The sequence below is a fragment of the Equus asinus genome, chromosome 20, assembly GCF_041296235.1.
Source record: "Equus asinus isolate D_3611 breed Donkey chromosome 20, EquAss-T2T_v2, whole genome shotgun sequence".
Lineage (NCBI taxonomy): Eukaryota > Metazoa > Chordata > Mammalia > Perissodactyla > Equidae > Equus > Equus asinus.
Window position 1 is genome coordinate 10878265 of NC_091809.1, and position 23911 is coordinate 10902175.

Here is a 23911-nt window from a genome sequence, read left to right on the forward strand (position 1 = left end):
GTGTCTAGGTGCCTCAACACCCTTTGTTTCTTCTCTTAACCATAAATAGTCATTTTTCCATTGGGGACATTTATGATAAATTATTTTCTGCTGGCCATGTAGCTTACAAGAAAGACAGGAGTCAAGCTGTCTCTTGTCTATCACGATTACTCACACTCCTCTCATCCCTGAGCTTCTGCAGCTTGTGCGTGTTCCTCCTTGCAGCAAACACCACGCTTGGCACGAAGGGCTCACACTTTTCCACTCAGGGTCAGGTGAAGAAATGGGCTTTCCTGGAGGTCTAGACAACTGAGGTTTAACCCTGCTGCTTAAACCGTGTTACAGAAATTCTCTCTAAAATGTCTATAGGAGACATTTTTCTTCTCCAGCATCCCTTGGTTATCACTCGGAAAATCAATGGATTTGTCTGGCTGTGTAGATTTGAATGAAAAAGTTAAGGAGACTGGGCTTAATGGAAATGCAGGCCAAAGTACTCCCGGGAATTTCTGTGTAAGAGGAGGCCCCTGGCCGTAGCTTATGTATGATGCTGCTTGCTCTCCATCTGAAAAAGCCTCCAGCATAGAGGGCATCTTTCTGTTCAGAGACCTCACTTCCCTAAAACTTCCCTAATGCTACTGAGTCTGGAAAGCTTGCTTTCCTCTCGGGAAGGTGGGGGTCCGGCAGGCTGCTGAGGATGAAGGCTGCGGAAAGTTGTCCCTCCCTTTGCTCATTGTTTCCAGATAATTAGAGCTAGCTCTGGGGAAGGCCAGGCTTTTCACTGCACCTGCCAGCAGTCTGGTGGCTGCGATGCTTCTCTTTGTCTTGGGTGCCCTTGCACGTTGCTTTCACCTGGAAGGTGGACCACATCTACCCTCCCACTACTCTTTGGGATGGCCAGTCTGCTCCTAGCATCACATGCAAGCTGAGATGAGGGATTTCACTTAAGAAAAGAATTCTCAGGAGTATTTTGGCCTCTGTTTCATATTCAGTCCAATCTCTTGAACTTCCCCCGGAAGCTTCCCCAGCCCCCGTGCTCCCACTCACCCCTGTTCCTGTAGGCTGGTCCTTGTGTTCCAGCCGTTCTTCATCTTCTCTGTCCAGCCAAACCCTCTGCACCCATCTATGCCCAGCTCCACTTCCACCTCTTCCAGAAAGCCTTCCATGACCCCTTCAGCCTCAAATGTTCTTCCCTCAGTCTGATCTTTTCTAACACTTTGGTATTTCCTGCAGTGCCACATTGTGTGGGCAAAACCCTGGTGTATTATCTCCTTTCGTCTATATGTGAATGTTTCTCTTTTTACTGAACTACACTCTTGGCAGGTAAAGCCAATGCACCCTTCTTTTGTAGCCCACACAGCACGCAGCACAGTGCCAGAAGTGCACTTTGGAGCGTGTTTGCTCACTCAGTAGCTAAGTCATTTGTCGGTATGCTATTTGTTTCTAAAATCCTACATGCATGTATAAAAAGTAGTACTACAATTTCACAGACTGCGTTTGGTATGAAATGTTTGAAACAGTGTGAACTGTACGTGGGTGGGAACGTTAAGGGGACGATGGTTAACGTATTTCCTCATTCCTGGATTTACCTGCTCTTATGATAAAATCTAAATATTTGGATAATTTTTGAAGAGACCTCATTTATATGAAAGTGAAACTGTTATGAGAAACATAAATAAAGCTGTTCAGATGCTGGGAGGCAAAAGGAAGAGTGACTGGTGAGTAATGGGGGAGAGTGAAGCGCGTGCCTGGAGTGAGAGTCTCCGGAGACAGGTGGACAGTCCCGGGCTGGCACCTGCTGGGTTTTAACGGGCTCGCTCTTCCAGTCCCCATCTATTTGCTCCCATGGTGTGGAAGCCATTCTGAGCATTTTGACTTGTTCTGAGCTTCAGGAAGTGACTTTGCAGCATTGATCTATGTGCTGGCCCTGACTAGGGAAGTGCTTGGAGGAGCTTCTTCGTGGCTCTGTGAGTACAAAGGTTACTTACTCAAATCCTTTTAATCACACATGTTGGAGCCATAAAGAATCATCTTCTGTATTCTGTTCTATAGAAGGATAAGCCTCCGGTGAATTGCAGTTAATCAAATCTACAAGAGAAGAATGTATCCTAAAAGCTTAATTAAATATGGAATGGGTGAGACTTTGCTCTCTTATGCTTTCACTTTAATTCCAGATAAGAAAAAAGGAGACAGCAGTGTTCAACTGAAAGTGAGTGGGTTGGAACCAAACATAATTTAACATCGATCATAATGATCTCTTACCCGCAGACCATATTTTAAGGAGAACAAAGTACTTTTACACCAATTATATAATTTATTCCTGCCAGTAACCTTTACAGAAGGACAGATATTGGGAATATTTTTAGTATGTTTATTTTTCATTATAAAAGCAATATATTGGCATACTTCAAAATTTATGAAATAGAGAAAAGGAGGGGAAAATAAAGCAATATTCCATTATTTCTGTTTAGTCTTTAAAAAGGTGTCCTTTTCTTATTATATTGCTTAATCAGTTTGAATCTCTTCACCCAAGCATTTGCCTGTGTTTTTCTATATTCTTTATAGTCATGACTTTTAATGGATTTATCATATTTTACTCTATATTTCATTCATTTTCAATTTTTTTGTTATTCTAAATAAAACTGAGAGGAACATTTCAGTTCACATAATTTTTGGTATTGAGGATTTTTTTTCCCTTAAGACTAAATTCCTAGATGTAGAATTATTGGGGCAAAGGACGTGAACATTTATAGCATTATTGACTTTTACTACCAAATTGTTTTTCAAAGGGTTGTGCAAGCAGCAAATATACTGGTTCATAAGTACTAAGTCTCTACATGCTTGCCAGAAATAGGAAATAGGAATTTTTAAATTACTAATTTAATATGTGAAAAACAATTTTTCATTGATATTCTCATTTTCAGTCTTACTACTATGAAGTTGATCATCTTTCCATGTTTACTTTCCAGTTATATTTGACGGGACAGACATTTTTATGCTCATTGTACAAATGAGGAAACAGGTTCAGAGAAGTTGTGTCTTGCCTGTGGTGACACAGCCAGTGAGTGGCATGTTGAGTGTGGATCCGAGGCTCTGATTCTCCACCCAGGCCGGGTCTGAGGATTAGTCCCGGCTCGGCCACCGTCTCCCTGGGGAAGTCTTCTCCTTTCCTCGAGCCTCACTCTCTGTCTGCAAAATGAAGCACGTGGACCGGAATCAGCAGTTTTCATTTTAAAATATAATTAAGTTGATGATTTTCTTTAAATGAATCTTGTGCTGAAACTTAATATATGAAACTGCTAAAGCAAAGTTCCTCTGAGTTGACTGGCAAGGGGACTGGCTGTGAGGGCCCCTCCTCCCTCTCTGACTTTCCATAGGACATTCCAAGGCTTCACTGAGACACTTAGACATCATCTCATCCAAGGATTTCTCCCCCAGTTTATTGAGATGCAATTGACCGCCGGCACTGTGAGGTTAAGGCGTACAGCATGATGAGTGGACTCACACACACACTGCGAGATGACCCAGTGGTTTTCAAGCAGGGCTCCACTACCCCACGTAGCTTTGATATTCTGCCAACTGTAATAACTCAGACTTCCCAGGATATATTTTAAACTTATTTTCATGTCACTTTGCTAACTCGCCCACAAGTGACTGCTCTCTGGGAATCCCATTTCTGATGGTAAAGGGTTCATGATATAGTGCAAAGAAAGCTGGGTTTAGAGACAGGACACCTGGGCTCCTTCTTCCGATTTCACATGGCCTCTCTGTTAGTTTCTCCATCTAAATTGGAAAGAACTGTCTCTGATTCTCCAAACTTGTAGAGTTGTTGTGAGGGTCACAAAATGTTAAGCCATGTCTGTGCTCTCCTTTTCTCTTTCCAAGCACTTGGTGGGCTGATGTCCCTGCCTGTTTTGAAGCTGGACACAGCCATGTGATTGACGAGCTAGTGATGCCCCTGGAAGTGACCAGTGTCATTTCTGGGTGGAGGCTGTAAGAGCCAACACACAATTCACCAGCTTCCTTCCCCCTTGCTGCAGTGATGATGGAAGCACATGTCAAAATTAGACCCTGGTTCGCTCGGGTCTGAGAGGGACCACTACGAGCAGAGACTCTGGCATAGTCAGACTGTCCTGGAGCATAATCAAGAAACCAAAGTTTGTTGTGTTAAGCCCTGAGCTATCAAAGTCATCTGTTATTACAGCAAAACCTAGTCTATCCTAACTAGTGCAGTGTGTGTGATGACAGTTAACATTGCCCATGAAACTTGTTCCTCATTTCTAGAGTTACTGAGGCCCAGAAGTCCCTGAAAACCTAGAAAACATAATTCCCTAAAGATTAGTTTTGAACTGCACAGTTCAAAACACATCTAGCCATCACCCAAGATTTGTAAAATCTTTTCTCTTGCATGTTTGCAGCCAAGATGGTTAGTGAAGCAAAGCCTTGGCCAGGTCTTCGCCCCTCCGCCCTCCCCAGACGCGGAATCTTCGCCCCTCCGCCCTCCCCAGACGCGGAATCTTCGGGAGCTGACAGAATGACTGGTATTTTTCCCCCACAGATTTAAGATGTATAATCTAATCTCTTACTAATCCTCTTATTCTCCCAGCGAGTCCAGGAAATCAGTGAGTTAAGCATTGCAGAGCACACACGGTTTACGAGAGCAATATGCTGGGAAAGAAGCTGGCTTGCAGAAAGATTTCACCTGTGCTTTATCTCAACACAGTTGCCATATTACAAAAATGGCGCTTTGAGTTGGGTTACTGATAAGGAATAAATTCATCCTGACCTTACAAAGCTTGAAGGTGATGCTTTGTAGAAGTTACAAAGGAGAGCGTCACCCGGTACAGGCAGCCTTGCAGTGGGGCTGGCCCTTTACCAACACCGACAGATCTGGCGCAATTCATAGCACCTTCTGGGCCTCAGCTCCCTCATCTGTAAGATAAAACTCTAATTCCTGACCTACTGCTTCAGGACAAAATGAGACTACACATATGAGATTGCTTTAAAAAAGAAAGGCTGCTTTTGTAATGAATTGTTACTAGCTGAAATTTCTATTTGGTTTGTTTGAAAGTTTAGTTACTCAGACTCTTGAAGGAGAATAAAATTCGCCACTCCAAAAGTGTCTAACATGAGGGTTATTTTAGGCTGATTATTTTTAAGAAACAAAATACTCAGAAAGTTTTCCGTGTTACCTTCTCCTTAACTACCTAGACTAATTCAGATGAGAACCTGTTTCAGGAAGAGAGCTACCATCATAACATGAAGCCAGTGGTGGACGGGGAACATGCGAAGCCTTCCTGTGGGGCCCCCTCTGTGCTCCTTGCTTCTGTGTGGCTGAGCAAACACTTGTTTACCAAGCATTTGTCCTTTTTCACCTACCTGTGAATTGCCCTCCTCCTCTTTGAAGTGGCTGACTCTCCTCAAGCCCAACATCTCTTTTGTCTTTAGCTGAGGATGGTATTTAAGGTGAGGGCTTCAGCTGTTTTGGATACTCAGTTTTCCTGGGTTTCTCCTGTGTATACATGTTAGCAAACTTGTGTTTGTTTTTTTCCTGTTAACCTGTCCTTTATCACTGGGGGTATCTCAGCCAAAAAATCATGAAAGGTAGAGGGAAAATTATTTTCTTCCCTAACACTCTTTAAGTTGCAGGGAACATTTTCAACTTGTCTTAAAAACACTATAAAAACATTTAAGAGAAAGTGTGGAAGGAAATTTGATTGCACATATAAGCAGAAACTCCAGGGGCTCAGGGCTGCTCTTGGCTCTACCTCACCTGTGTTTCCTTCGCGGGCAGCTTCCCTCTGCATGGGAGCCTCTGCCGTCTCAGCGTCAGGACCGGGCATGCTTCTTGGCACTGAGGCCCTGCATCTGCTTACACTCGGTGCTACTTGGCTTAGCTGGGTCTACGTGTTTATCCCTGGACATATGAGGGGAGGAGATCCCGTTCTTATGGGGAGAGGTGGCTCCCCAAAAGAAAACTGAAGAGCTGTAACCAGGCTGGATGACCAAAACCAGTGGATGTCCACCACAGAAGGTGAAAGTATTCTTCTACCTTCCTTCTTGAGTCCAGAACTCTGAAAAGATGGACAGCCACTCTAGCAGCCTCGGCGTGGGGCCTAACACACAGCACTTCTTGACAATTTAGCTATTAATCCCCTTGAACTCAGGGCTCATGGTTCTTTAGGAAAGCCTTTGGAGACCTTCTCGCAGCAGCTGCAGCCACATAGCCAGAACTATGAGCTGTGATGAGAGGAAGAGGAAAGGCTGTCATCTGTGATGTTGAATTGCAGGAAAGCTTTTTTTTAAAACTCTACTATTCATTCTGTAATCTGCTGAAGTGCACACTGGAAATAATTTCTAGTAGAATCCATATGGACCCAGTAACTGGCATTCAGGAGGAACAAATCCCTTCACGTGACACCTCTCCCAAGTGCCCTGTCCACCTGAGAAGGGGCCGAGGCAAACTGATTCCAGCAGACGTACACCGGGCATGGAGTAAGGGGCTGGGGGATGGTATGGGTGGGGGAGCAGTGGGCCTTGCCCCAGGGGGATTCTAATGTTATTAGAGATGAAACTTCAACACAGGAAAAAGCTAGAGACCATCAGAGACACATTAGAGGTAATTGAGTATGCAGTTTGCAAAGGGTGCTGCGGGTTCAAGGAAGGGAGGAAGCAAGTTTACTCGGGGTGCAGAGGAAGACCCCACGAGGAGGGCTGAGAGATGGTTGAAAGCCATGACATTTACCATGATTGCATTCTCCCTGTGATACAGGAGGGGAAACAGTTCCTCTACGTGGATTCAGCTTCCTCTGAGCCATTTCCCGAACCAACAAGAGGGACCACATCCTCCTCTATTATGAGAATGCATGAGGTGGGCGCCTGAACCACACAAACAGATGCCTGACTCCAGGTGGCCAACCGGTGACCTGAGCACGAGCCCAGTGCCTGACCTCCAGGAAGTGACTACCTTGCCCAGAGACTGACCATCCCCAGCTGCCAACCTCACTCCCCACTTCAACCACTATAACGAGTACCCCCGACCTCACCCAGGGCTGGCTGGTCAGTTTCCGCCCCATCAGTCTGGCCTGCTCGCCTTCCTTAGGTAGATTAGTTTACTTTTTCTCTGATCTGCCTGGCTTTTGTCTCTCAATAAACTTGCCTATTGTCTCCTGACCCGCTCTTGAATTCTTTCCTGCTCTAGGTCAAGAACTCACACTAAGGGCCGGGTCTGACTCGGGACCCGGGTCCCACTCCATCTGGTATCAGTCTTGTGCCTGGCATGCTGAGCACTTTGCATCTTTCTGTGCATTCTCTCGGTTTCTGTCCTCTGCAGCTGTACGGGGTGGGTACTAATGAGACTCTCATTTTACAAATGGGGGCCTAGGCTCGGAGACATTAAGGCCGCCCACACAGAAATAGCAGAGCCAAAACCAGTGGTCTAAACATCACCTACTGCTTCACTCTCAGCTTCTCCTGCAACAAGGCTTGATTCAAGGTTTTGTTGACAACAACCGTAATGATCCTGGCTCTTGGCTGAGGACGTGCAGCAAGAGCAACTCAAATGAATGGTTTAGCCACAGGCTTGACAATTATTTTAAATTAACGTTTTTTAGTGATTCAGTGTTTTTATATTATAATATTGTTTTTCACATTAAAAAAGTGAATTAAACTTTTAAAGTTTTAAAATAAATATTACAATTTGTTATAATTATTCCACTATAGAAAAATTTCCATGAAAATTTAGAATTTCTGTTTAAGTTATGCTGTAGGTTTGACTTTTTATTTTATTTTTATTTATTTATTTATTTATTTTTTTTGAGGAAGATTAGCCCTGAGCTAACATCTACCACCAATCCTCCTCTTTTTGCTGAGGAAGATTAGCCCTGAGCTAACATCTACCACCAATCCTCCTCTTTTTGCTGAGGAAGAGTGGCCCTGAGCTAACATCCATGCCCATCTTCCTCTACTTTATTTGTGGGACGCCTACCACAGCATGGTGTGTCAAGAGGTGCCATGTCCGCACCTGGGATCCGAACCTGCAAACCCCAGGCTGCCAAAGCAGAACGTGTGCACTTAACTGCTGCGCCACTTGGCTGGCCTCTAGGCTTTCCTTTTTAAATTGTTACTGTGAAATTAAAATGTTCTGGGAAATCAATACAGTAATTTCCACTGGCCTGGAAACCCCAGTGATCCAGTTCCATCCCAGACATATGTGCAAGATTTCCTCCTTGAAAATTCATGGTGAACATTTGTGTTTAACACTTAGGTTCTGAAACGCCAGTAGTCGTAACTTGTTCAATTCTATTTAAACCACCATTTTTCAAATTTATTTGATCACAGATGAGACTGAAACGTCAACTAAAAATACTTTAAACAATACAAGACTTCTTATCTTAACAAGTCAAAAACACGGCAGTGACAGAGTTAATTCAGTGGCTTTGCAATGACTTCAAGGAAACAGGCTCCTTCATCTTTCTGTTATGCCATGCAGAGCATACTGGCTTATTCCATAGGTTTTCCCCCTCATGGACACAAGATGGCTGCTACCGTTACAGGCGTCACACATAGGCACAATACTTTTCAGCTGCAAAGAGGGATTTTTAAATGTACTTCTTTGTATCAGAAAAGAACATTTTCCTTAGAAGCAACCTAGCAGAACTCTCACAACTTATTTATAAGAGCTGGGTCACGTGCTTCTGCATCATTTATTTGTTTAAGAGTGGGCATCTGGCCAATCCCTGCAGAGGTGAATGAAATAATGATGATCAGCTGGGACCAATCAGAATGAGCCCTCTGGAGCTGCAGAGTCACTTTACCCCTTTCTTAAACAGAGTTGTAGCTCAACACCTAAACAAGTCAATATCCTGTAAGAAAAGACAGAAATGTGAAACAGCTGTTGGGAGGCCAGCCTCAGCGTCTGCCACGACCTGTCCGTTGTCTCCAGGATTAAGGAAAAATGCAACAGAAGTTGGGAAACTCAAAATGTTGGTCTGTTAATAACATCTTTAAGAACATTTTCCTCCCATTTTTGGTTTAATTACCTAGAGATTTGGCTATGCATAATAGGAGTCACTTGTCATTCGTCATTTCTTCCTGTATCTCCTCCATTTTTCACATGGAAATGCAGGACAGCCAGGCCACCCCATTACTGATAGAGCCTGGAAACCATCAGAGCCCCCATTAGTCTACAGATCCTGTTTCAACTAGTGACAGAGCCAGATGGAAAACCCAGGCCCTGGAACCCCTTGTCTGTGGAAGGGGAGACTTCTGGACACTGGCTCCAGTGTGGGCTCTGGACACAAGTAAAGAGAAATGAAAAACCAGGTCAGCTTTCACGCTGTGGAAGCAGTGATGCCCTGTGACATGCCTGCTTCTCCAAAATCTCTTCCGTCCAGATTTACCTGGAGAACGTCCTCAAACGCCCTCTTGACTGAACATGTGCAGACACAGGCTGTCCAGCTCATCACGGTCAATTGTGGATGAAGAGCTAGGGCCAGTCCAGGCTGCACTGCAGGCTGGCTGTCCCCCGGGCCCTGCATGGACAGATGAACAGGAGCGCCTTGGCCTCTCATTTCGTCTCTGGGCTGCAGATCATTTTTTTCCTGTGTACAATAAATGCAACTCTGTCTGTTCTTTCTACAACTAAACTTAATTTCGTTTGTGAGTCCCCATTCTTGGCAGGGATGGAAATTCTAATCAGTTGGGGTTTTGCACGTTCAGGGGTTAATCTAGCTCTGAGGGGCTTCCATAGTGTCAAGGGTCAGGCCCTCAGTGTGGTCATTGTCCTCTCGGCCTCTCTGAGCATATGTCCTAGCCCGAGTCCCCCTGGGAGTGGACCTGCGATAAGGACTTGTATGCAGGTGGTTTATTTGGGAGCCAACACAGTGAGTAACCCAGGGAATGATCAGAGCATGGTGTGTTACCGAGCGGTCACACTGTGGGTAGTGGCACTCAGTCTCACCAGGACGCTTTGAGGAATACGAGGACAGCATCTCAGACTTGTCCATCTGAGCACTGACTATTTCTCCATCGCTTGCTTTCCACCTTGGTTGAGGCTTGTCTCAAGGGCGGGGGTAAACTCCTTTAAACTTCTAGGAGTTCCATGTTCCCATGGCTGAGCTGGGCTCCTTCCTGCCCCCTCCTCCCCCTGCTGGAAGTGTTGGAGAAGCCCCAGCAAAGAAAGTTACAGAAGTACCATGTGCACTTGGTCCAAGACAGTGTCAGCCTGAAGTTTGTCAAAGCTGCACTTGCAGCCGCAGTGAAACCAGGGGTGTGGCCAAGAGGGTGTGAGACAGACAGGCAGGTGTGTAGGGTGTCCTATTCAGTGTATATGACATGTGTGCCCTGTCTGAGCCTCAGTCTCAGGGTATCAGATGTCTTGTGCCAAGTCCCTGCCACCTGGTTGCCCTTCTCCCATGGTGGGCAGCAGACGCTCTGCTCTGGGCCCTGGGTCATGGAAGAGCTGTGTTCCTGCGTGCTCTCTGAGGCTGCTTGGTGTGTCGGTCTGGACCTCCCTGGCACATGTGTTTCCTTTCTAGCATCCTGGGCCTCCCTGCTCCTAATCAGAGGAGGGAGCCCTTGCTCTCGTGAACGCCCACATCTCTGGAGTTTCTATTTTTCCCTCTAGTTGGATCAGAGCAAGGGGTGGGGAGGTGGTGATGGAGCTGGGCGTCACTTTCTCAGCCTCCCCAAGCTCCTGGTGTTCTCTTTCTTCAAAATAAAAGGATATTTTCTAAGTTCTGGGGGTAAAAAACCTGCCTTTTCTGAGCCTAATATTCTATGCCTTGACTTCCATGGGGCCTAAACTTTAAGATTCAAAAATGAAGAACTGGCTCCTGCCTTGGGCTGTCTTCCTCTAGGCCCAGAATCTGAGACCAAGATTTAAGTGCAAGTAGCTCAATTGGGAGGTGATTGTAGGAAGCACCATGGAGAAGTGGAAAAGCAAGATGGGGAAGTCCACAAGCCAGGAACCACTGTGGACAAGTGGGGTTTCCTCCTGCTGGGGAGTGTTGGAGCGAGTGCAGGAGACGACCTGAGTGATCCCACCTGAGGACGGGCAGGGGGCATGTGCCCACCAGCTCCCGTAGCTTCTGGGTGAGAAGTTGTCATTTCCCCAGCACTCCAGGCCTTCACTGGTAGAGAGCTCTCAGGTAAAGAAATGCTATATGGCAAGAGGGGAAAATGGTAAGGCCCCAAAGGGACATGGATGCCGCCCCACAGCCTTGCTCTGTCTCCTTCCCCTGACCATTCTTTCCCTCAGGAAGTTGACAGGAAAGGACCTACTGATTGAAAAGGGGGAAAGGCAAGAGCTACAATAAAGTGGGAAAAACTCTCAGTAATGTTACCTATTGGGAAGACTAATGACGTCTTCCATGAGCAGAAGCGGTGTTTCCATTTGTCTGATTTTAGGGTCTAGACAAATCTCAAAGTGGCCAAGTGTTCACGATGCCTCCAGGACTGAGGACTTGTCAGCCGGCACACGGGCGATGTGTTCTCAGCTAACGGCAGCCTTACATGGTAACCTTTCAAGTTTTCGGAGCTGGCTCAGCACAGCGGTTAAGAGCTAGACAAACAAGCAAAACAAAACAAAGCCAGACTCATGGACACAGACAGCAGGTCGATGGTCGCTGGGCGGGTGGGTGGAGGGGGAGGTGGGGGGGAGCCTGAGGGGGAGGTGAAATGAGTAAAGGGGATTAAGAGTTACAAACTTGGAGTTATAAATTAAATAAGTCATGGAGATGTAATGTACAGCTTGCGGACTATAGTCAATAATATTGCACTAACTTTGAGAGGTGAGAGACGGTAACCAGCCTTACTGTAATGATCATTTCTCAATGTATACAAGTGTTCAATCACTATGAGTTCGCCTGAAACTAATATACTGTATGTTAATCATACTTCAATAAACAAATGAAGAACCAGGCTCAGGCCAGTCGGGCCTTAGTGCAAGGCCTGGCTTGGCTACTAACTTGCTTTGTGAACGTGGGAGAGGCACGCAATCCCCTAAGGCCCCAGTTCTCCTCTCTAACTGGAGGATGATCAAGTACCTTCCTCACAGAGTTATTCTGAAGATCAAACGAGCTAGCCCAGCAGGATAATGCATTGACACAGCATCAGGCCCGCAGTAGATATGTTGTCACCATCGGATGTAAGGGCCCATTTTCAGCTGGTCTGTTGTCCTGGTTGTCTATGGCCAATGTCTCTTCTGATATTGCTGTTAATAGAGGTAGGGGTATGCTATTGATTGAGTGTTTGTGTCTCCCTAAAATTCATATGCTGAAATCCCAGCCCCCAATGTGGTGGTGTTAAAGGTGGGGCCTTTCGGAGGTAATCAGGTACTTAGGTCATGAGAGTGGAGCCCTCATGAATGGGATTAGTACCCTTATAAGAAGAGATAGGAGAAAGCTTGTTTCTCTCTCTGCTCTCTCTCCACCACATGAGAGTGCAATGAGAAGTCTGTAGTTTGCAGCCTGGAAGTGGGACCTTGTCAGAACCTGACCATGCTGGCACTCCGATCTCTGACTTCCAGCTTCTAGAACCGTAAGAAATAAATTTCTGTTGTTGATCAGCTGCCCACTTTATGACATTTTGTTGCAGGAGCCCAAACAGACTGAGACAGGGTATACTGACATGGAACGTTCCCCACCCCAGACATGCGGGCTCACACCCTTGGCCTTGCCTTCCTTTGCCATCCTGCATTTGTGTTTGTGAGGCTAGACCTCACCCTCAGTCTGCCACTTGGCTCCACACAGAGGGAAATTTCTGTCCCTTTCCCCCAGATCATAGCAGTGACTGTGTTTAGGTCAGGAGTGGACCTGGAGGTGAAGAACGTGTCAGATCCCGCTTCCTTGACAGCTTCGAGAGAGCTGACCCCTGTCTCCTGAGGGCTGGCTGGCTCCACTGGGCCTGGTCACAATTCCCACTGCTGAACTTACCAGCTCATGGGAGCATTACTTCCTTCAGAGTCCCTTGAGGACAGGGGCTGGATCTTCTTCAACTCTGACCCATAGGAGGGGCCGTTGGAATTCCTCCATGTTGATTGGCAACTGTTACCCTGAGCTGCCAAAGGACCACCCCTGCTTATCGTCCAACCTATACCTGCTCCTCCCCAGAACTTCTCCAAAATCCACTCTTAGGTAATGCTGGCCCAGAGGGGCCTCTGGACCCTGCCCAAGCCCCTTGGCCAGCATCCACTCCTGTAGGTCAGTGTGACGCCAAGCCTGGCTGTTAAGTATTTTGAACACAGTAGGTCCCCTGGAAGCAATTGCTGAATTAGAAGTTCTATGGATAGTGCTCAGAAAAGGTGATTTTCCTCATTAAAGAACACTCTCTTCCAGTCCCCACTGGGGACGTCCTTACTTCCTTTATCTCTGCAAGTCCAAATCTGGCTCATTTTTCTTGGCCCAAATCAAACAGGAAGCAAGAGCTGGGTGGGATCAACTCGAGTCCAACTTCCTCACCGAAAACATGAGGAGACTGAGTCCCAGAGCCAGGAAATGACTCAGCTGAAGGCTCAGGCATCCATGAAGGCTTTCTGACTTCTCTCACCAGCCATGTGACTGTGGATGCTGGAAATACACTGTCTCTCCACTCTGAACCCTTGAAGGGCCCAGTTTCCTAGGTGTGTACTCTAGTGTGGACACTCTTGGAAGAGTTTATGTGAATCATGGCGTCCCTGAGTGGTATGTCCTGCTCTCACCTCCAATTTACAGGTGAGGAAACTGAGGCTTGGGGAGTTTAAGTTACTTGACAAACACGTGCAGTGGGTGGTCAGTGGAGCTCTTCGCTGCTGGGCTTTCATTTGCTTTTCGAGTTGTGCTCCTCCTGTGCTGTGACTCCTCCAGGCTCGGGGGCAGAGTGTCGTCTCAGCGTCACAGCCCTCCACCAGCATAGGTGGTGTCGACAAAAATAATCCATAACCAATCTATAAATGAAAATTTGGGTGAGTTTATTCTGAGCTTAAATCTGAGGATTATAACCCGGGAGAGTCTTTCCACAAAGGAACAGAGCACTCCAAAGAAGTGGGGGTATAAGGGTGGTTATATACCCTCAAAGAGGATGTTTCACATAGGATTGAAATGTCCCTTTTACAATAGTCGCGAGACTGCTCTGTCGCCACAGCGATTGATGGAAATAGCAGGTAGGTCTTCTGTCTCTGTGAACACAGCAGGGTGGCAGTCTGTTGTCTCCAGCTGGGTGGTCACAGGTGAGCTGGGAGGTGAGTGCAGCAATCAGTTCCTAGCCTAAGGAAAAATGCTTATCCCTAAGGAAATGCTAATGTGGGGGAAAGTTGCACCTTTATCTCAAGGGCCTTTGTTCTGGCCATAGGAAATGTCTAAGTAGATATGCAATGCGTGCTCAATAGCCACAGTCAGGCCCTTTTGAAAAAAAAAAAAAGTCAGGCCAAATTAGGTTTATACCAAATGGCTTCCTCATATACTCCAATATATCCTATTGCTTGCCATTTTTATTTGTCATTTCCCCCTTTTGATCTCTAATCTTTCGATAGAAAGCATTGATGATCAAAATATTGTCCCTCGGCGCCAGGGTGGTTGCTGCCTGCCCTGGGTCCATCATGTCCCTCGGTGCTAGGCTTTTATTTCATTTATTTGCCTAGTTGTCCACGTTGGGGGGAAATAGTGGACAAGCATGGAAGTATATTTATTAACAGAGGAAGCATTTCATATGTTATGTAATTAATTTAGATTGTTGCACAAACATTGCATATGCGCTTTTCTATGACACCTTGCATTTACATTGTATATGATTATAGAACAAGTACAGTAACGATAATAACAGCATTTTTGAAAGGATTAGTCTGAAATGCATTCTTAGTCATAGTCTCTAGCAGAAAAGGCAATTTGTCCAGGGTTATAAGACAGATCAACCATCTCAAGCCGTCGAGCAATCATTACTCTAGTTTGTATGCTACTCTTACAACACTGAGTAAAGAAAATAACAATTAGTTTGAATATTATGCTAGTACAAGAATTCCAAGAAGTAGTAGAAATAGGAATTCCAATCTGGATTGGAAAAGGGAACTGATACCGGAAGGGAGCTAACCAAACAACTCAAGACTGGGTGTTGGATCGCATAAGGCATCCACTTGCTTCTTCAGAGATGACACATTGGAAGATTCATGACGTATAAAAGCACAGCATTCAGTCTGAATGATTGTCTATGTACCACCTTGGGATGCAGTAAGAATATCTAAAGCCATTCTGTTTTGAATGACAGCCCTTCTCATTAAAGGCATTTCAGTATTTAATGAGACTATTCCTGCTTGACTATCGTTAAGGGCTTCTTGAGTAAATTTAGTCAGATCTTCCATATGTAATAATGACATCTTTTAGCTCCAAAGGAGCAAATATGGCTGCAAATACAGCCATACCAGTGGAGCACTGAACAAGCCCATCCGGCCTTAAAGAGAGGGAGATTGGCAACAGGTTTTAACTCAGCCTGACTCCTTCCTTGCTTTTAAAGGAAACTCGGGGTGCAATGTTTTAGCCATCCAGGCAGTAGCCAAGGCCAAAGATTTGTTCCACATAATCATTGAGCTCCATTAGGAGTCACTCGATAAATTCCTGGCCTTCAAGACCAGTCTGTTCCAAATTAATCACTTTAAGTATGATAGGATTCCAAACAATTATAAAATAGGTATACAGTTTAAGCATAACAAAGGTTTAAATGAGGAGATATAAGGTTGGGAATACAGGTCTGGTCTGGAGTCTTGGGACAGCTGTCTACAACAGATGTCATCTTCTTCTCCTCCTGGTATTGTCCTTTTCAACAGGGCTGCAAAGAGTCTTATTTGATGTCTCTTTCAATAAATAAATTCTTCAGGTTACAGTCCATGATCCTAAAGTTCTGGGACTTCTCTGTGAAAGAATCAGCTACAAATCTTTCATTTCTTTTAAGCACCACAATAAGACCATGAAAACAATGTAATACATCCCTTAAGCAAACCTGGTTTATATATTTCTTCATTTAATTGCATAGGCTGTTGTATTATTTAAAAAGGAGACAGCCGATGTTTACAAAAAGTATAGATCTAAGATTAAAGAGCTCTAGCATAAGAGCTTTTGGCCGTGAGAGAGTAAATGTTTCTGAAAGCTTGCCAATTAACTTTTGGTTGTGCCATTAGTTCCTTTTACCAATACTGAGGATTGAGGATGGTAGGCACAGTAGAAATGCTGCAATATTGGCCAAACGTTACAAATAGATTTGAGTTTCCCCAGTCACTGTGTAACTCGGGAGGAATTCCTCAAACAGGAATTTATTCTTTTTGATAATAATTTACCTAAAGCCATCGCTCTTCTGCTAGGAAAGGCCTCAAAACAATGTGAGAACATACAGATCATTACAAGATATGTTTATCCTTGAGATGGTGGCATTTGGACAAAGTCCAATTGTCATACCTCAAAGGGTCCCTTAGGAAGGGAAAGTGGCCTTGTGACCCATGGAGTGGGTTTCTTATTGGGACCGAACCACATCTGCGAGGGGGTGTCAAAAATTCCCCCTTTTGACTGCCACATCTGTTTCTCTTGTTCTGTGGCAATTTCTTGAGCCTGTAGAAGGAAATCTTTTATGGGTTAGCAGAGTTAACAGAAAGTAGCAGGCATTCTTGAGGCTAGACAGTGTAACATCCTCATTTATCATTTAAGTAAGACTCATTTGTAAACCAAATTAAACAATAGAATGCAGTCGTGGTCTTCTCTCCCTTGTGATGTTGGAAGGTAACAAGGTTAATGGTTGGAGCAAATTATAAATTTGTTCCTGCGTCCAGGGGGCAGGCAGTCAAGAAGACTTCTAGATGTCGGAGTCAAAGCATCTTTTTGCAGCTTGAAATGTCTGATGATGTCATCGGGCATTCAGGTATCTTTTTGAGTGGCTTACAGCTTACACAGCAACAGACAGGAATCTCTCTTAAGTTTCTATCAAGTTGTTCAGCTTCAGTTTGCAAGGTTTCAGGAAAAAGAGCATGATCAATTCTCAATGATTCCAAATGAAAATTAGGGAAAAATTGAAAACATTAGTTTGGAAGTTTATAACCAGATATTTCAGTAGAAGAATTCAGGATGCAGTTCAGTTCACAGGTAGAAAAAGGCTCAAAGACAATTAACAGAACTAGGATCTAATATCCACAAATGCGTATTATAATTTTTCACTGAAACAATTCTTCTCTCTAAAATCACCCTCATTTTTACCAAAGATAGTCAAGTTAAGACTAATTGGTTTGCCAAAATAAGTTTAGTTTCAAGAAACTTGGCCCAATTATTTACATAAGTGCAGCAAGAATAGCAATTGATCATATAGGTTCTTAAATCTGCTTTGCTGGAATTTTTCATGAGGAATCTCAGATTGAACTTTAAAGACTTCTTGAGGCCAGAAAAGCCAAGCCAAGGATTTGTGCCATGAGGCCTTGCCTGCAATACCTTAGATTTGGGTGACTTCTCTCCTTTCTTGAGATTCCCCAGAATATTTGAAGTTCATTGCACCTGCCAGTAAGCAAGCTTCCTTACTTACCAGGTAAGATTGCTGGAATCTCTCTCTGTAAAGCAAGGTACCAGGCCCATATTTCCAAGTGGCTTTATTTCCAGAAAGTCAACCTTATTCCTCAAAGGCAGTATTGTCATATCTGAGTCTGTATCTTTCTCTCAAACATGACATTCCAGTCAAAGTTTTGGTAAGATAACAAATGTGTCCTGTTACAAGGAGAACAGATTCTTATTGAACTTATGCAAATAACTATATTGCCAAGAAATAGCCATACTCACTCACAAAGAGTTTCCAAATTCTGGAGGGATCAGGTAGGGAGAAAAAGACAAATGTTTCAGTTTTGCTCACAAAGGTATAATTTCACTGATTGCTATAAGACATGGTTAGCATAAGAGAAAAGATTTCCTTAAATCTGAGAAAACAAAACAACACATCAAAAACAATATTCCAAACAAAAGTTGTAAAAAAAATTATAATCATCCTCAGTTCATTCAGTCCTGTATAACTGGTTCTTGATCTTAATCTGTTAGCAGTTTTGTTTTTTAACATTAAAACTCATTTGCTTAATTGGATTTACTTTAATCTCAGTCTATGTGACCAAGCATAAAACTCCTTTCAGAATTTCTCCTTCACAAACCTTCTACAACTTTCTTTTTGCCTTCAGAATTTGTCCCATGCTTTCTTTCTTCTCTTCTAGTACATTAGGACAAATTTATCTTTCTTAACCAACCAAACAAAAATATTTCCATTCTTTATACCTTCTTTACTGAAAACTTACATTTTAACTTTCCTTGAATGCAGAGCTGTTTTCCTTATTAATTTCCAATGGCTTTAATTACATATGTTAATTAGAACTTTTAACCATTAACAGACAAAAGGTAAGCAATTATGAATTGTCCTTTATATCAGCATTCTAAACACTTCATAATTTCTAGGAACACATCACTTTACAGTTAAAAACCCATAGACTTTAGCATCTCTGCAATAAAAACCAAAAGCAGATAAACTTAGATGTTTAGCAACTTTTGTTCTATCCAATCCAAAAATTACCCAGATACTCAGATTTTTATCATTTAACTTGACTTGGCAAAACCAAAAAGAATTTCAAAGGTGTTTTTTTTTTTCCAAGTATACAGACCATAAAACAGTTATTGTACCCACTTTTATCTATTTAAACCGTTTGTTTCCAACACTTATGTTCAGATTACCTATGAAAACCTCATAAGACATGAGACAAAACTGGTCCTCATTTAAAGCTATTATTTTGCTAACGAATTTCTAACAGACAACATGAACTTATTTGACTAGTAAACCCAGGCTGCATGCCTGCATCGTTATGCAAATACCGACAACTCTGACAACAAGACTATTTTCAATCAAACCAACAAACTTAAACAAGCTTTCATTTACCAAAGGTTAATTCACAAGATGTTAACTTTGAAAGATACTGGGTTAATTTCTACTACATTTAGAATTTATGTAAGCACTTACTTTATGCCAAAACTCTTGATTTCTCAGAAACTGGGTTTTAACTCAAATTACATTCCAGGTTGATCTACCTGTCCAACTGCATCACAAAGGCACAGACAAACCCAAGTTTTCGATTTACAGGAGGTCCAGGTTCTGGTCAGGTCCAGCCTGAACTTAACCTCGACTTGGTGACAACAGAAGAGATGATGAGCAAAACAGACAAAGAAAAGAAGAGATGAGATCAGACCTCATCCTCATGGCCTCTTCCAGAGGGTTATCAAGATAAGAGTCACACAACAGTTCCCATGCTGGGCACACAACCCCAGCAGGACAGTTCACAGAATAAATCACAGGTCTCCCACCCTTATAACTGACTCAGTAGGTGATTAAAATACTCAATGAGTCAACTGTCAAGAGAGGGCACCCCACTTAGGGTTGCTGGGGTGATCAGGCCCAGAAACCCAAAGTTGGGGCTCCCAGGGGTGGAGCCTTTTACTCCTTAAAGATTTCTTTGTTTCCTGGTTGCAAAGCTAAAAAGGAGGCGAAAATGGCCATTGTAACTCTAAGAGAGATGAAGACATTTGGGTTAATTCTATTCAGAAAAACTTTTTGTAAGCGCTTACTTTAATAGAAGGAATAGAGCTCTTTAGAAAAGAAGATGAGCTCTGAGATTCCAAAGGCAGCTGCAGAGGAGATGGAAGGGATAAACAGGGTGGGACAGTTTCTGAATTCTTATCCTTTTTTAATTCAGTTACAGTCTCTGCCAATTTACGGTTAGTCTCCTGTAAAGAATTCACTTTATCATTATTACGTTTTGAAGCCTCTAAATGCCAATCATAATAAGCTTCCCATTCTTTTGCTTTAGTTTTAGAGCTGGCTCTTTCTACTTGTGCGCACAAATACAGTAGCTTTGAGATATCGAACGTTCCCCACTTTGGCCACTTAAGTCATTCTTAGTTAATCCTTCCCATTTTGTTAGATACTTGCAAGCATTGTCTCCACACAGCAAACCAGCTGGAGTTCCATTGGGAGGTCGCCCATCCGGGAGCTGGCCGGCTTTAAAAAGCACGGTTTTCCCATTTTCTTTTTGCTTGTCTGTTTTTTTTTTTTAATAAAGTCTGAACAACTTCTAAGGACAGTGTAGTGGGTCAGAAGTGTGCTGCTTGTGAGTGTTACTCCCCATAGAAAGGTCATAAACACTCTTAAGTGCCTCGGTTTTTCCCTCCAGCCGCCTAATACTGCCGTGGGAGCTCGGAGCGCAGGTGACCAGCCCTTATGTGCGCGTCCCCGGACAAGCCTGTAATTAATTACCGTGAATGAGAGTGGAGTTCCCTATGGGACCGCTGCACGTCGCGAGGATTGATCCTCTGACACTCCCGCTGAGGTCCTTAGTCACCTAAGGGCGCCTTTTGGTAAAGGCCGGGAGGAGCAAGTGTCCCTTTTCTTCGGAGCTGAAGACATTCAGTCTCTCATTTCTCTATCAAGCAGTTTGTTCAGACTTTATAAATACAATTCTTTCCAATTCAAAGCCAAATTAAAAGGACAACCAACCCAGCTCACTCCAAGCTCCTCTAAGCCCCTGAGGCTTAGGAATTCTCTCTAGGTTTTTCTCCACCTAGGAACTGTACCGGTACCCCTCAAAACCTCTAGTCTTAAGACCTTAACCAGCTCATATAAACTCTTGGACCATCGACTTAAAATAAGGAGGTCCGGGTTTCAGGAGAACTCACCAAGGTCACCTGAAGAATGCAGTGATCCGGGGGGCTCAATGGGCCCTTATTGGTACCGAATGCCGGTTCAGTGTAGATTCCAGGTGGCCTCCGGTGGGTTTCTCTGAAATCCTGCCGCGACTAGGCCAAGAACTGTCGACGAAAATAATCCATAACCAATCTATAAATGAAAATTTGGGTGAGTTTATTCTGAGCTTAAATCTGAGGATTATAACCCGGGAGAGTCTTTCCACAAAGGAACAGAGCACTCCAAAGAAGTGGGGGTATAAGGGTGGTTATACACCCTCAAAGAGGATGTTTCACATAGGATTGAAATGTCCCTTTTACAATAGTCGCGAGACTGCTCTGTCGCCACAGCGATTGATGGAAATAGCAGGTAGGTCTTCTGTCTCTGTGAACACAGCAGGGTGGCAGTCTGTTGTCTCCAGCTGGGTGGTCACAGGTGAGCTGGGAGGTGAGTGCAGCAATCAGTTCCTAGCCTAAGGAAAAATGCTTATCCCTAAGGAAATGCTAATGTGGGGGAAAGTTGCACCTTTATCTCAAGGGCCTTTGTTCTGGCCATAGGAAATGTCTAAGTAGATATGCAATGCGTGCTCAATAGCCACAGTCAGGCCCTTTTGAAAAAAAAAAAAAGTCAGGCCGAATTAGGTTTATACCAAATGGCTTCCTCATATACTCCAATATATCCTATTGCTTGCCATTTTTATTTGTCAGGTGTTTCTTTACCTTGGCTGCACAGTAGAATCACATGGGAAGTAGTCTGAAATTCTAATGCCCAGGCTTCACCTTAAATCAGAGTCTCTGGGGTTGGGACCCAGGCATGAGTATTTTAAAGCTCATGGTGATCACAATGCAGCTAAGGTTGAGAACCCCTGCCAAGAAGACTAGAAACACTTTGATGCTTCTACTTGATTTACATTCGGATTCTGACATCTTTCCTTTCTCTCCTCCATCTGGTCTGTTACCAAGTCCCATTGATTTTTTTTCCATTAGAGTGTTTCTCATTTCAGTTTCTTTCTTTTCATTCCTGCCGCCTGCACCAGAATTCAGATCTTGAAGCAATGCCTGAACTTTTAAAATATTCTTGTAAGGGGTTTCTATACTTGCAGTCAGTTCCCCTTCAGTCCACCCTGCATATGCCCTGGGAATTTTCCCAAAGCACAGCTTTCTAAATCAGTGCTCCTAAAATATTAATGTGCATATGAATCACATAGGGATTTTGTTAAAATGCAGATTCTGAATTCAGTAGGTCTAGGTGGGACCTGAGATTCTTTTCTAACAAGCACGAGGTTGATGCTGATACCCTGGGTCAATCACAATTTGATTAACAGGATCGAGAATCAGTCACTTCTCAGTATCTAAAATAAGTTCTCAGTGCCTCAGAGTTGCCACAAGGTTTCTTAAGAGGATAGTTACTAAAAATTCCTGCAGCTAAAACACGAATATCAGATTAATTATTAAGTTAATTAAGGCAATGTATGGACTAATGATGATAGTGCTATTAATTGGGTTGCCAGATATAGGAAATAAAAAATACGTCCCATGTAACATTTAGGACCTAGTTATACTAAAAATTATTTGTTGTTCATCTGAAATTAAGTTTGACTAGAGGTCTTCTATTTTATCAGGCAGCCCTAGTTGTAAACAAAATGATGCGGGGTTGGTGACCCGAGGAGTCGAAAGAAAGATTTCTTAGACTCTCAAGATCTGGCAGTAGTGCTCTTTTATTTAGAGAATAGTGTGGAATAGCCTGGGGACAGGACCCATGGGCAGTCAGAGCTTCTGCTGCCGCCGCTTCTGCTGCCCCCGCTGGCATGGGGACAGAGCCCATGGGCAGGCAGAGTCGCTGCTGCTGCCCCCGCTGGCATGGGGACAGGACCCATGGGCAGGCAGAGCTGGTGCGTGGGGACAGGACCCACGGGCAGTCAGAGCTCCTGCTGCTGCCCGGAGTTGAGGGTTAGGGCTAAATTTAAGGCATAGGTATGTGAGTCATCTCTTTACAAGACAAAGGAAAAAAAGTTAAAATGGTACCAGTGCCGGTAGGGTCCGGCCATGGGGCGGTCCCACAACTTTTAGATAAGAATCAAACCGGATTGAGTAAATGGCAGAAGTCACCGCTCAAATATTATCTTCAGCTAAAGACAAAGGAGGATTTTGGGGTGGGGGGTTAGTTACATGAGGTTGCCAGACAGTAAACAACTTAAGTTCTTGCCTTCCCCATTAAGAGTTTCCAGAGATAAAGCCATCCCCCCTTCCTCCTGGCGCAGAGAGGGAGGCATGGAGATTTCCTTCACAAATGCAATTGTCTCTGATCAAAGGGCAAACAAATTCCACTCCTCGGAGCCTGCTTCTTATCTGTAGTTTTAAAAGTAACCAGCCTAAAAATCCTGAACATAAACTGTTTTAAAATTAAGCAGCCTAAAAATCCTCATCACAAGGACTATGATTCTGAGCTCTTAAGAAGACAATGTTCAGCTTTTAGTTAGTATTTATGCTTTAAAATCATGGCCCAAAACACAACTTTGTACTGGCCAAGAGACTCAGTTTGAATCCTACTCTGATTAAAGTCCTTCTAAATAGTTTGAACAGTCTCAACCTGTGTCGCTGTGTGTAGCTGGACCCAAGGCCCCTCTGCTGGCTACATGCCTTGTCCCCTCACTAGAGCTGTCATGCAGGGGGGCTGGAAACCTTTCACACAGCTGTAGGGCTGACTGCATATTTTGTGGGGCCCATTGAAAAATGAACATTCAGAACCCCTTATGCAGGAAGCAGGGGGAAATACGCAGTTAAAGGTACCAAAATAGGAAGCATTTTCCTTTAAAATATCTTATTACTTATAAAACATAACAGGACTGAAAAAGACATGAATAACATAAATTTACACATTACAAGGCAATCTTATCAGTCTTACTTTATATAACATATACAGTACATGACACTTTCTCAATATGTTGAAACAGATCATAAGATTTTTGTCTCACTTATGCAAATTCCTTTATTATGTCATGAAAATATATAAAGTTAGTAACTTTTATTTTAAATTGATACAGTTGAAAGAGGTATCTGTTATTTTTGGCAGATGCAAGATTGCAGATCACGTTCACTTATGCTGAGGAGAAGAGTCTGTGTTGGTATAAACACTCGTGGAGCCATGAAGAGTGTTTTATAGGCTATGACAACATTGAAGGGATTTCTGATAAATTATTTCAAAATACAAATTTTATTACACCTAGAGC

General features: G+C 43.7%; 1 long non-coding RNA gene across 1 annotated transcript; it reads left to right on the forward strand.

Annotated features, from left to right (window-relative positions):
• The first annotated feature begins 1663 nt into the window (after window positions 1-1663).
• On the forward strand, window positions 1664-7658 carry LOC139041256 (uncharacterized). The gene is made up of 3 exons (XR_011496073.1): window positions 1664-1694; window positions 4395-4517; window positions 6749-7658. It is a non-coding gene; the product is annotated as an uncharacterized lncRNA (long non-coding RNA).
• The last annotated feature ends 16253 nt before the right edge of the window (window positions 7659-23911 follow it).